This window comes from Schistocerca cancellata, chromosome 5 (genome assembly GCF_023864275.1).
Source record: "Schistocerca cancellata isolate TAMUIC-IGC-003103 chromosome 5, iqSchCanc2.1, whole genome shotgun sequence".
Lineage (NCBI taxonomy): Eukaryota > Metazoa > Arthropoda > Insecta > Orthoptera > Acrididae > Schistocerca > Schistocerca cancellata.
The window spans coordinates 509,442,553-509,455,996 of NC_064630.1; the positions used below are offsets into that span (position 1 = coordinate 509,442,553).

At 42.4% G+C, this 13,444-nt stretch overlaps 1 protein-coding gene across 1 annotated transcript in view; it reads right to left on the bottom strand.

Moving 5' to 3' along the window:
* The window catches only part of LOC126187460 (irregular chiasm C-roughest protein), an 853,136-nt gene extending 845,575 nt beyond the window's left edge, over nucleotides 1–7,561 (bottom strand). Inside the window, exon 1 of the mRNA XM_049928554.1 lies at nucleotides 7,512–7,561. The gene's annotated coding sequence lies outside the window, so the exon portion shown is untranslated. The remainder of the gene's footprint in view (nucleotides 1–7,511) is intronic.
* Between the last annotated feature and the right edge of the window lie 5,883 nt (nucleotides 7,562–13,444).

The window sequence follows — 13,444 nt, forward strand, 5'->3', positions numbered from 1 at the left end:
CACTCCAAGCAAAAAAATTAAGGAAACCGACGCATCACCATGAAGTTTTCCGAATATGATGGATATTGGTAGATGTGCTGTACATGTACAGACAAACAAATTATTAAACACTACTCGCCATTAAAATTGCTACACCACGAAGATGAGGTGCTACAGACGCGAAATATAACCGACAGGAATAAGATGGTGTGATCTGCAAATGATTAGCTTTTCAGAGCATTCACACAAAGTTGGTGCCGGTGACGACACCTACAACGTGCTGACATGAGGAAAGTTTCCAACCGATTTCTCACACACAAACAACAGTTAACCGTCGTTGCCTGATGAAACGTTGTTGTGATACCTCGTGTAAGGAGGAGAAATGCGTACCATTATGTTTCCGACTTTGATATAGGTCGGATTGTAGCCTATCGCGATTGTGGTTTATGGTATCACATTCATTGCTGCTCGCGTTGGTCGAGATCCAATGACTGTTAGCAGAATATGGAATCTGTAGGTTCAGGAGGGTAATACGGAACGCCGTGCTGGATCCAAACGGCCTCGTATCACTAGCAGTCGACATGACAGGCATATTATCCGCATGGCTGTAACGGATCGTGCATCCATATCTCCATCCCTGAGTCAACAAATGCGGACGTTTGCAAGACAACAACCATCCGTACGAACAGTTCGACGACGTTTGCAGCAGCATGCACTATCAGCTCGGAGACCATGGCTGAGGTTACCCTTGACGCTGCATTACAGACAGGAGCGCCTGCGATGGTGTATTCAACGACGAACCTGGGTGCACGAATGGCAAAACGTAATTTTTTTCGGATGAATCCAGGTTCTATTTACAGCATCATGATGGTCGCATCCGTATTTGGCGACATTGCGGCGAACACACACTGGTAGCGTTTATTCGTCTTGAACAGTGGGCGTTACATTTCAGATGTGTTACGACCCGTGGCTCTACCCTTCATTCGATCCCTGCGAAACCCTACATTTCAGCAGGATAATGCACGATTGCATGTTGCAGGTCCTGTACAGGCCTTTCTAGATACAGAAAATGTTCGACTGCTGCCCTGGCCAGCACATTCTCCAGATCTCTCACCAATTGAAAACGTCTGGTCAATGGTGGCCGAGCAACTGGCTCGTCACAATACGCCAGTCACTACTCTTGAACTGTGGTATCGTGTTGAAGCTGCATGGGCAGCTGTACCTCTACACGCCATCCATGCTCTGTTTGACTCAATGCCCAGGCGTATCAAGGCCGTTATAACAAGCAGAGGTGGTTGTTCAGGGTACTGATTTCTCAGGATCTATGTACCCAAATTGCGTGAAAATGTAATCACATGTCAGTTCTAGTATAATATATCTGTCCAATGAATACCCTTTTATCATCTGCGTTTCTTCTTGGTGTAGCAATTTTAGTGGCAAGTAGTGTATTTTCAGAATAATTGGACGATTTATTCAAAATGAGCACGTCAATAACGCGTTGGGACATCTCTAGCCCTTATGCAAGGAGTTACTTGGCTTGGCATTGATTGAATGAGTTATTGGACGTCCTCTTTAGGCATATAGTGTCAAATTCAGCCCAAAAGGCGTTTTACATTGTCAAAATCTGAAGACGGTTTGAGGGTCCCGCCCATAATGCTCCAAAGATTCTCAACTGGGCTGAGAACAGGTGAACTAGTTGGCCAAGGTAGCGTTTGGTAAGCACGAAGACAACCAGTAGAAATTCTTTTCTTGTACGGGCGAGCGTCAGCTTGCTGAAATGTAGGGCATGGATTGCCTCCCATAAAGGATAACAAAACGGGGACTCTAACACCGTCGACGTACCACTGTGCTTCAAGGATGCTTATGGGTCCTGCTATGAAAAGAAATGGCACCTCTGACCATCACTCCTTACTGCTGGGTCAGTCAAGCTGGTATCCCATAACTGTCCGGGTCGTTCTCAGACCAGTGGTGTACATGTTCCGCTTTTAACCCGCCCATGCTTGCCCGGTGGCCAGGCGGGCAGGCGGGCAGGCGGGCAGGCCGCCGCGCGTTGTCAACAGAACGGGCAGGCTGCTTCACTCCCAACCAAGCCAAGCAGAACCCAACCCGGGCAGGCTGCGGGAAACTTGCTTGCCTGCCTATATTACTGATGAGCTGCGCGCGTCATTGTCGTATTATGAACCTTAATTAAAAGTTTTTATTTTACCTGAGCACCAAAAGACAAACCCCAACATAACAATATATATATATATATATATATATATATATATATATATATATATATATAAACTTTCAATTAAAAAATATTGGGTTCTATTTGTACATTCTTCCTTTACGCGTATATTTCGGGCTTATTACCTTTATAAACAAAAATGAATTGCCAAATGTGTTGATAAGCGTAAAACTCGAGAACGGCTGGACCAATTCGGCAAATTTTTTTTCTGTGTTCGTAATTCTCAGGACAAGGGTTTTAAGAAATAAAATTTGCACACATGTCGTAACATACTCGAGGTTCCCGAATAAGTACTTAAGACCTTTTTACATAGTTGCATTGAGACACACCTACCGATTTATTTGAAGCGGCCTCATAAACACACGACAACGTTTCCCATGCGGCACTTTTACTCTGTTTCCTTATCAGCATGTATTCGCCAGTTGTCTATTTTTTTTTGAATCTCACTAAAGTTCGACCTATTCATTGTGCTGTCCCCACCGTTGCGATAAATGAACTGCGGGCTAACTACCTGGCTACTCTAGTCACGGTAGCTTGACAGCGCAATCTGTTGTCAGGCGCAGCAAGCTGAGCGGGTCCCGTGAAGCTTGGCAAGCCTGCGGGGACCCAGGTAGCCCGGGCTTGCGGCAGCCCAAGTCGACCGCATTATTATACTCACTATGCCTCAGTACACGCGCACTCTTGTGTTTACGTCGCGGCAGGCAGACCTGCATGAATGGTTGCAGAGGAGCTAGGGGCAAGCAGGCAGCAAGGGGAATTTGTACACCTCTATCTCAGACACGTCTTCGGCCTGGAGTAGGATTGTCTGAGTGATGGGTCCCGTTTAGAATTGAGTCCCGATGACCGGCGTCCGTCCCATTCGGACAATTCCTTTATGGTACGTCGCTTTGTTATTTGTCTTACGTTGTACATTCTCATGTTTCCGTGATTTTGCGGCTTTCCCGTGGCTGACTTGAAAGAGCAGTGCATCTGTATAAAGTTTTATTTTGAACTTTGGGAAAAGCGCTACAGAATCGCAACAAATGTTGAGCAAAATTTACGGTCAGACATAGGCTTACGACTGGTACATGTGTTTCAAAAACGGGCGAACATCCAGTCAGCCGAAAACTGACATTACACCATAGAACGTTTCTGAATATAGCAGGTGAACTAAATAGAAACCTAGTCCCAACAGGGAATCATATAGCGCTCTTAGAAAAAAGTTTTCCGAGACTGTTACCTGAAATGCTCCTCCATGATACTGACAAGAGGGAGGTTGAGTTAATAATTAAATCACTAAAGACCAAGAACTCTCATGGATATGACGGGGTATCTAGCAGAATACTGAAGTATTGTTCTATGTATGTTAGCCCAGTTCTCAGCCATATCTGTAACTTTTTCTTTAGGAGTGGTCGGTTTCCTGACCGATTAAAGTACTAGGTAGTGAAGCCACTTTATAAAAAGGGAGACATTGATAATGTTGACAATTTTAGACCTATTTCTATACCATCGGTGTTTGCTAAAGTTATCGAGAAGGTTGTATATACAACGTTACTGGAGCATTTAAATTCACATAATTTGCTGTCAAATGTTCAGTTTGGTTTTAGAAATGATTTAACAACTGAAAATGCTATATTCTCTTTTCTCTGTGAGGTATTGGACGGATTAAATAGAAGGTTCCGAACGCTAGGTGTTTTCTTTGATTTAACGAAGGCTTTTGACTGTGTTGACCACAAAATATTACTGCAGAAGTTGGACCATTATGGAGTAAGGGAAGTAGCTTACAACTGGTTCGCCTCTTACTTTAAGAACAGAAAGCAGAGGGTAATTCTCCGCAATATTGAGAGTGGTAGTGATGTTCAGTCCCAATGGGGCGTTCCCCAATGGTCGGTGCTGGGGCCACTGCTGTTTCTTATTTATATAAATGATATGCCTTCTAGTATTACAGGTGATTCAAAAATTTTCTGTTTGCTGATGACACCAGCTTGATAGTGAAGGATCTTGTGTGTAATATTGAAACAGTAACAAATAGTGTAGTTCATGAAATAAGTTCTTGGCTTGTGGAAAATAATTTGATGCTAAATCACAGTAAGACTCAGTTTTTACAGTTTCTAACTCACAATTCAACAAGGACCGATATTTTGATCAGACAGGATAGGCATATTATAAGCGAGACGGAACAGTTAAAGTTCCTAGGCGTTCGGATAGATAGTAAGCTGTTGTGGAAAGCCCTTGTCCAGGATCTTGTTCAGAAGCTAAATGCTGCTTTATTTACCATTAGAACAGTATCTGAAATAAGTGACACTTCAACACGAAAAGTAGTCTACTTCGCATATTTAAATACGCTTATGTCGTATGGTATTATTTTTTGGGGTAATTCTTCTGATTCAAAAAGGGTATTTTTGGCTCAAAAACGGGCTGTTCGAGCTATATGTGGTGTAAGTTCGAGAACCTCTTGTCGACCCCTATTCAAAAATCTGGAAATTCTGACATTGCCCTCACAGTATATATTTTCTTTAATGTCGTTTGTTGTTAGCAATATTAGCCTATTCCCAAGAGTTAGCAGCTTTCACTCAGTTAATACTAGGCACAAATCAAATCTGCATGTAGAATGCACTTCCATGACTCTTGTGCAGAAAGGAGTGCAGTATTCTGCTGCATCCATTTTCAATAAGCTACCACAAGAACTCAAAAATCTTAGCAGTAGCCCAAACTCTTTTAAGTCCAAACTAAAGAGTTTCCTCATGGCTCACTCCTTCTATTCTGTCGAGGAGCTCCTGGAAGAGCTAAAAAATTAAGCAAATTCCAGTGTTACATTGCTGATTTCTTCATTTAAACTTACGAATTGTCACCTGAATATGTTCTTTTATATTTCATTTTATCTGTTTCTAATATCGTGTTATAATTTCATGTATTGACTCGTTCATGACCACGGAGACTTCTCCTTAATTTGGTCCCACGGAACAATAAATAAATAAATAAATAGATACTGCGGAATCTGACTCTGAAAGATCGTAAACAGGCATTCTATCTGCTAAGAAAAATCTTCGGAATAAGGTGTGATACATATGGCCTTATTCTCTAACAACAATTTAAGAAAGGAAGGACTGCTGGGAAGTATGTGATAAGATTGCTTCAAGGCGACCAGAAGCCAGAGCTCGTGGAGGTCTGCAGGGAACTTCAAACAACTTCTTAAACACGATCACAGTTTTATTTCAAAGATAAATATCTCGACAGGTCAATAGCAACGTTATGCTCATGTAGATCAGATTCTTCTTTCTTTTATATTAAAGGGACTGCTTATAAGGACTTCGCTCCTCTTGGTCGGACTATCAACAAAAAGATCAATTCTGTCGTGATGTTCAAAAACGTTGAGGAATCACATGAGGATTAAACATTCGCAAAAGTGTCGTACGAACGACTGAATACTCCAGCATGATAATGCACGAATACGGCTTGTATCATCCAGGCAATTTTTCCTCCCTCGCAGTACTCACCCAAATCAACTCCTACTGACTTCTTCGTCTTCTCAGTTATCTTGAAAGGGCGAAGATTTGATCCAGTAAAGGATATTCAAACGCAATTACAGAGGGTGCTAAACGCCCTAACAAAGAAAGAGTTCCAAGATGCATTCATTCCAGAAGCGACAGGAACTCTGGGATCGGTCTATTCGTTCCCAGGGGGACTGCTTTCAAGATGATAGCACAAAATAAGATCTTGTCAACAGTAAAATGTAGTAAAAACTGTAATATTTCATTACTGACAATGTAATTATGTTACCTTTATATGTGAACAAAGGCCTTTGTTTACAAAATATGACGATTCACATGCGATGTGTTACGACAGAGAAAGCAGCCTGTGACCAATGCAGACGTGTTAGATATGTAAGGAACTGGATTTACATGCGTTAGTTTCACATATATGTAAATCCAACAGATGATGGAGGTTGAAACCTTCGAAACACTTTGCGGATATAAATAGTGACTGACAACAGTAAACTTGTTCTTTCATTCGAATGTAAGTTACTGCTTGACAGTAGTGATGTTCGATGGATTTTATGGTATTTGAAGACAAAGTTTTAATCTGCCATGTAGGCTGCTATAAATGTCTTTGAGATACATCACGGTAATCTGTAAATTGAAGCCAGTTGCGAATAAACAAGTAGTTACTAGCAGTTCTTTGCGGCCGAACTATGACGTTTTACGAGCTGTGGAACACTTCCTTCACAAAATATATTCAGTTAAACCAAATTACAAACTTTTGAAAACCAGTATTAGATGAGAAATCTAGGAATGTACTACAGTTCCTTACGTATCTAACACGGAGGGAACGTGAACACAAGATTGCATTAATTAAAATTTATCCAGAGACATAGCTGTATTGACATCTTCAACTTTTGTAGTCCTGTCTTCCTCAGTTGAGTGTAATGTCACGGTATATTGATTAAGTAGTAATGTTTTGAACTGTACTTACAGGTTGCGTGGACAATTTCTTACATATTACTCTCCTGTTGTATTTTTGGTGTTGTTGTTCTTTTTATGAATGCCAATTTGCGGTTTTTTGCCACATTCCACAGCACTATGAACTGAACGCTTGTTTCAATGCAATGTTTTGGTTTCTGTTGGCGACTGTCGACAGTTTTTGCCAAAGATCGAATGTTATTGCCAAACTTCCGAGTGTAATTATTGAAGTATGAAGTATCTGTGATCTGTTCTGTGTGTGTGTGTGTGTGTGTGTGTGTGTGTGTGTGTGTGTGTTGGTGCGATATAATTTTTTTGGTGCTGTGTATGTGTGTGTGTGAGATATGGTGTGGTATATATTTTTAAAGAAGACCAACACCAAAAATGCAACAGGAGCGTAATATGTAAGAAATCGTCCACGCAACCTGTAAGTACAGTTCAAAACATTACTACTTAATAGGAAATACCACCAGAACTGTTTATAACCTATAGGCACAGTGACAAAAATGTAAATTAAATAGCTAACATATGTACATATTCCATGCCACTGATGATGCCTTGCAGAAAATAAAGGCGAAAGGCGTATGACACTAAAATAGTGTTTTATTCAGTTGCTGTCAGACGGTCTATAAGTAAAAATTATCAATATACCGTGATTATCCAGAGACGTTTAAGCAGTTATTCTTCCCACGCTCTGTACGTGAATGGAACGGGAAGAAGTCTTAAAAACGGGAGGAAATCTTAAAAAGTGGTGTAGTGAGACGTATCCTCTGCCATGCACTTCACAGTGGTATGCGGAGTATGGCTGCAGACCTAAAAGAGGCAGTGCGCTGTGGTGCCGCCCGCCCAGAAGAACTCACCTTGGAAGTGCTGAGCGCGAGGCAGCAGGCTCCTGCAGCGTCGCCCACCTGAAACAAAGGATGCTGCAGCTGTAGGTCAGCGCGTCTTTTGTCAGCAGCGGCAGCGGCAGAGGCGCAGAGATAGGCGACAGCAGGCGTCAGCGTCAGCGGCGCAGATAGGGCGCCGGGTTTGAGCCGCCCTCATCCCGGGCTTAGCGGCAAGTAATGCGCCGTGACGGGTAGGCACGGCCGCCCAGCTGTGTCTGAGCCCCACGCCGCGCGTTCAATGCGCCCGCCCGGTCGGCATTTCGCTGCCGACTGCTTCACTAGCGGCCTAATTGACCAGATCCGTTCCCCCTCCCTGGAGCGAGGTATCCACAGTGCAAGAGCCATTCTCAAATGGCATCGAAGCATACATACTCTCAGCTGTGCGGATGTTGCAGCAGTCGGAGGAAAGGAAAAAGGCACGAGTACAATTTGTTCACCGGGGGTCCAACTCAAGCGTTAAGCAACACCAGTATACACTTCAGTTTCGTCGTTTTGTGGGTCCCTGAGTCGTGTCTGAAATGAAAGTTTTGGCAACTGCACGTTGCACGAGTTGTGATGGAGTTAAAGCTTTATTGATTGGCGACTCCATGCCGTGTTGTGTGCACTACGACCAAATAGTGGATAGAATTGGAAGGAAAATCAGCATTGGCCGTATTTTGTTGTTTTATTGTCAGCAAAATCGATTTTCGGTCACTTAGTGACCATCCTCAGTGCTGTAATATACAATTGAAATTGGTAGACAATGCTATCAAGCTATAACCATATGCTTAGAGCGATCACGTGATCGCTCTAAGCTTGTGGTTATAGCTTGATACCATTGTCTACCAATTTTAATTGTATATTACAGCACTGAGGATGGTCACTAAGTGACCGAAAATCAATTTTGCTGACAATAAAACAACAAAATACGGCCAATTCTGATTTTCCTTCCAATTCTATAGTTAAAACTTGTTGCGTGGAATCGCTGAATAATAAAAAAAATAAGAAACGTGTTTCGATTCGTGGCTGGATGAAGAAAAGACGTCAGCTCGGTTGCTCAGCATCCTTACTGTAATAATTTATAACGGAAGATCCAAGAAGCTCTTTTAATTATCTTAGAATGTCGCCAGAACTGTTCACCTTTCTTCTAAATAGACATAATTACGGTATAAGGAATAAAGGTACTATAATGCATGGAGCACTGTCGACAGAACTGAAATTACATATCATATTGGGTGCATTACAATTGAGAACACTCGGCATGCTTTAAGGTACGGTTTTAGTTGGTAATGACGCTATTTCATTAACACCAATGATTATTAGCATTAACAGTAATAATTAGTAACAGTAATTACTCGAAGCAGGCCGCATTAAGAAGAGAATGGTTTGCAAACTACTCTCTTGAATAGAGATCTTTACAGTGGCAATAGTTCAAAATTCTAACATATGTGAATGGAGGACGGTGCAGCGACGTTTTAAATAGATGAATATTGAATAAAGAATGCAGCTTCTTGAATTTGTATAGCCTTCTCTCCTGTCAACAATATTCCTTAACAAAGAGTGGCTAAATCGAACGATGGGATTTTAGTCTTGTGGACGAGAACATTGCCACAGCTAGAATTACACTTGCTTGTATTTTTCTTAATTCAGTTGTATATGTGCTCCTAACTCAATAAATTTTGCCCTACAGCTCAGATATTTTCAAACAATCTATGTTATGATCGCACGTGACGGTCTCAGCGTCAGCAATATGTTGCTTATTTTTGTAATCAGCATCACTGAAATCCCACAGACACCTATGCAAAGCATAGATACCCAAAAAGCCAACATTATTCTCCGCTCACCACTTCATACTTCAGTTTGTCTGCACTCTACGAACACACAACTGGGAAACAAGCACTGCACAGTGGGATGGGCCTGATCAGCCAAAATGGTCACATAATCCTTGCAACAATGTGACGTTGCAGAGAAACCATTTGGCCCATGGAATACCACGATGTGACTACTCATATCATCACCGAATCCCCGCCATGTTTCACACTTAGGACGTAAACTCGACCCGAAGCTGGAAACACTGTGCAGGATAACTCATACGACCAAACGACTTTCTCACCTTTTGCGGCTTCGACGCCACTTTCCCCTGTTACGAACATTTGCATCAGTGATGATTAGTTTTGGAATTCCAACTTGCTCTGCAATTACCATATTATGGAGATCCTTTCGTGTTGCTTTGAGGCTGAAAGTGTTCACAATTGCGAAAATCAGTTCCTCAGTGGCTTTTGCGGTGCTCGTCCCCTTATTTTTCGTCACAATCCTCTTAAATAACGGCCTGTCTCGATCACTCAACACACACTTTCATCCGCGTTGTGACTCAGCTGATAATGTTTTTCCGCTTTCCCCGTATGTGGTATAAATCTTCTATAAGGTGCCTCTTGAAACACTAAATACTTCGGCTACCTTTGCTACAGAAGCACATTCCATACCAACTGCCCGCGTACGAATTTGTTTAGCTCCGAGATAATGCACTCGCAACTACACAGAACACTTTTATGACCACGACTGACGCTTGAAAAGTATTGAGGACATTGCACAAGTACCGCTCATGCTCAACTACAACAGGGCAACCTGCATGTATGTCCAAGAATGCGTTTCTCCCCCGTGTTTCCATATTTTTGTCGAACCCCTGCGTATGTATTGCGTTTGGGGGAGGATGTGTGTGTGTGACGTTGCAATTCTCTTTTAATTGTCAATGAAACACGAGACAGCACTCACACGGCAATATTCGTACAAAAGAGATGGGAAGGTATCTAACAACGAGGAAATGCGGTGTTAACATTGTCAGCTACTGCGGAACTAAAGCAACCGTTAATGCCGCTTTATGAAACCTTGACTCGGAGACTATTGTGTGTTGACTACTCCTCTAAAGCAGCAGCAGACGACGGGAGCGCAAATGTACACACAGTACTGCACTGGTAGTTTCGGCCGCAGCCCACCAATTACCACAACCTGCCGTTTCGCGTCGCACTGATTTATGTAACGATCCTTGTCATGTTAAATGTCCCTCCGAGCCAGCGGCAACGCAGTTGAGGTTCTGTCGCAACTGTGAGTGGGTAAGCAAGCATAGTACGCTTTGTGGCCAACTCTGCTCCCGGTTTTGACCTGTGTACAGCTCCACTGTCGGTTCAGCTTCGTCGTTAAGCGTAGCATAATTTATTACAGACCTGGCTCAGTTATTTCCCCGGTTAATGACTCCAGAAAGCGTAGAACACAACAGCCGCTGAATTAATGGCCGCTGCGTGGACATCACCTCGTTCAGAGTAATTATAGTCATGACAATCAAGAAAGTCTTGTGACGCGTAAAGAACTCATTCGCATTATTTCGTCTAAAAATGAAACATAGTTGCTGGGATTCTGACAGAGATAATTTTTTACCTTCCACGGAAATACAGGAAATAAGATACTCGTGCAGTTCCTAGACAAGTATTTCGTTTTTCAAATGAAATAATTGGCGAGGTGTTGGAAGTAAGAGAGTGAAAGAGAGGGACAGCGTGCTTGCCTCACGGCTTTACTTAAAAAACCATTCAGGTATTCACACTGAACAACTAAAGAGAAGACGGAATTTGACTATACGAATTCCTGGTGGCTAAACTAGTCTGTTCACCAGCGCTGCGTCGCTGTGTTCGTTGTCAGAGAGACTCAGTCGCCAAAGTACTAAGCACCGATGGGTACTCTTTGATACCTTAGCTCTTTTGCAACAACCATCAGTATACCTAGCGATTATATACCCGATAGCCTATTTTCATACATATTTTTGCTTTCAGAAACTTATCAAATTGTTGCACCGAGAACGAAGTTTTGCCGGAACAATGAACATACAATTATTAATAATCCACCAACTGGAATACTGGTAAATGATCTGTTGAGGTAATCACAGTATTGTGCAAACAAAGAACGGTAACTTGCAACTCGCTCCTGCTCGTATCTCCAGATAATTCAATCACAAACATCGATCTAAATCCTTTCACTTCCATATTTCAAATCTTTTTATGAATGAGCCGATCGTGTTGAGAGCGATACGTGAAGTATGCCTGTCGTCAGCTTCATAGCTGGCATACAATTAAAATAAGTTTTTATTTCCGCTATTGTACAAAGTGAGCATGGTATGGGAACTTCTCGGCCACCCAGTGTATAAAATCGCACAGTGACGTAAGTTCTTTGCTGATAAATCGTAACAACTTGATTAATTTTCGGCCGTCATACTTATAAATTAATGCTACAACTGACATCCATTCGTCGCAATGGTTTGGCCAGGTAACTCCTCAGACGTTCACCTCTATACATCCATGTAACAGAAGTTTGATATAGTATCTTATTCCAGTTTTAAATCACGGAATCACTTTTTATGTGCTGCAGTCAATTCCTGTCATTAAAAAAATTACTACAGAAAATTAAGATTTTTTCAAATGTGAAAACTTGTTCGAAGGTACAACATTCTCATATGCCTAGGAACAGATATTCTATTAAAATTGAAAAGCGTTGCAGTCGAGAAAATGTTAACACCGTATTTGATCACCCATCTGTTGCATTATTACTTTACTACATACCAGGAAGGAGTATTTGAAATAAAATTAAAAAGAAGTATTATCAAAACCAGCTGCAAGTTAAATAAGTTTTGGAACGGAAGCTATTGGAAACTAACAAAAATTTCCATTTTCAAGGTAGGAAAATTGTTAAAACATAATAAGAGCAAGTATCACATATTCCGTGGTAACAGATCTTCCTCTGTTTCGCCGGCCGCGGTGGTCTAGCGGTTATGGCACTGTAGTCCGGAACCGCGGGACTGCTACGGTCGCAGGTTCGAATCCTGCCTCGGGCATGGGTGTGTGTGATGTCCTTAGGTTAGTTAGGTTTAAGTAGTTCTAAGTTCTAGGGGACTTATGACCTAAGATGTTGAGTCCCATAGTGCTCAGAGCCATTTGAACCTTCCTCTGTTTCAAGGTACAAGATGTTGCAAGATCGACCAAGTATGACTTTGTGTCCACGTGTTACTAAATCATCATTATCATCATCATCATCATCATTTAAGACTGATTATGCCTTTCAGCGTTCAGTCTGGAGCATAGCCCCCCTTATACAGTTCCTCAATGATCCCCTATTCAGTGCTAACATTGGTGCCTCTTCTGATGTTAAACCTATTACTTCAAAATCATTCTTAACCGAATCCAGGTACCTCCTCCTCGGTCTGCCCCGACTCCTCCTACCCTCTACTGCTGAACCCATGAGTCTCTTGGGTAACCTTGCTTCTCCCATGCGTGTGACATGACCCCACCATCTAAGCCTGTTCGCCCTGGCCGGCCAGTGTGGCCACGCGGTTAAAGGCGCTTCAGTCTGGAACCGCGCGACCGCTACGGTCGCAGGTTCGAATCCTGCCTCGGGCATGGCTGTATGTGATGTCCTTAGGTTAGTTAGGTTTAGGTAGTTCTAAGTTCTAGGGGACTCATGACCTCAGATGTTAAGTCCCATAGTGCTCAGAGCCATTTTTTGTTCGCCCTGACTGCTGCATCTATAGAGTTCATTCCCAGTTTTTCTTTGATTTCCTCATTGTGGACACCCTCCTGCCATTGTTCCCATCTACTAGTACCTGCCATTATCCTAGCTACTTTCATATCCGTAACCTCGACCTTATTGATAAGGTAACCTGAATTCACCCAGCTTTCGCTCCCATACAACAACGTTGGTCGAAAGATTGAACGGTGCACAGACAACTTAGTCTTGGTACTGACTTCCTTCTTGCAGAAGAGAGAAGATCGTAGCTGAGCGCTCACTGCATTAGCTTTGCTACACCTCGCTTCCATTTCTTTCACTATGTTGCCATCCTGTGAGAATATGCATCCTAAGTACTTGAAACCGTCCACTTGTTCTAACTT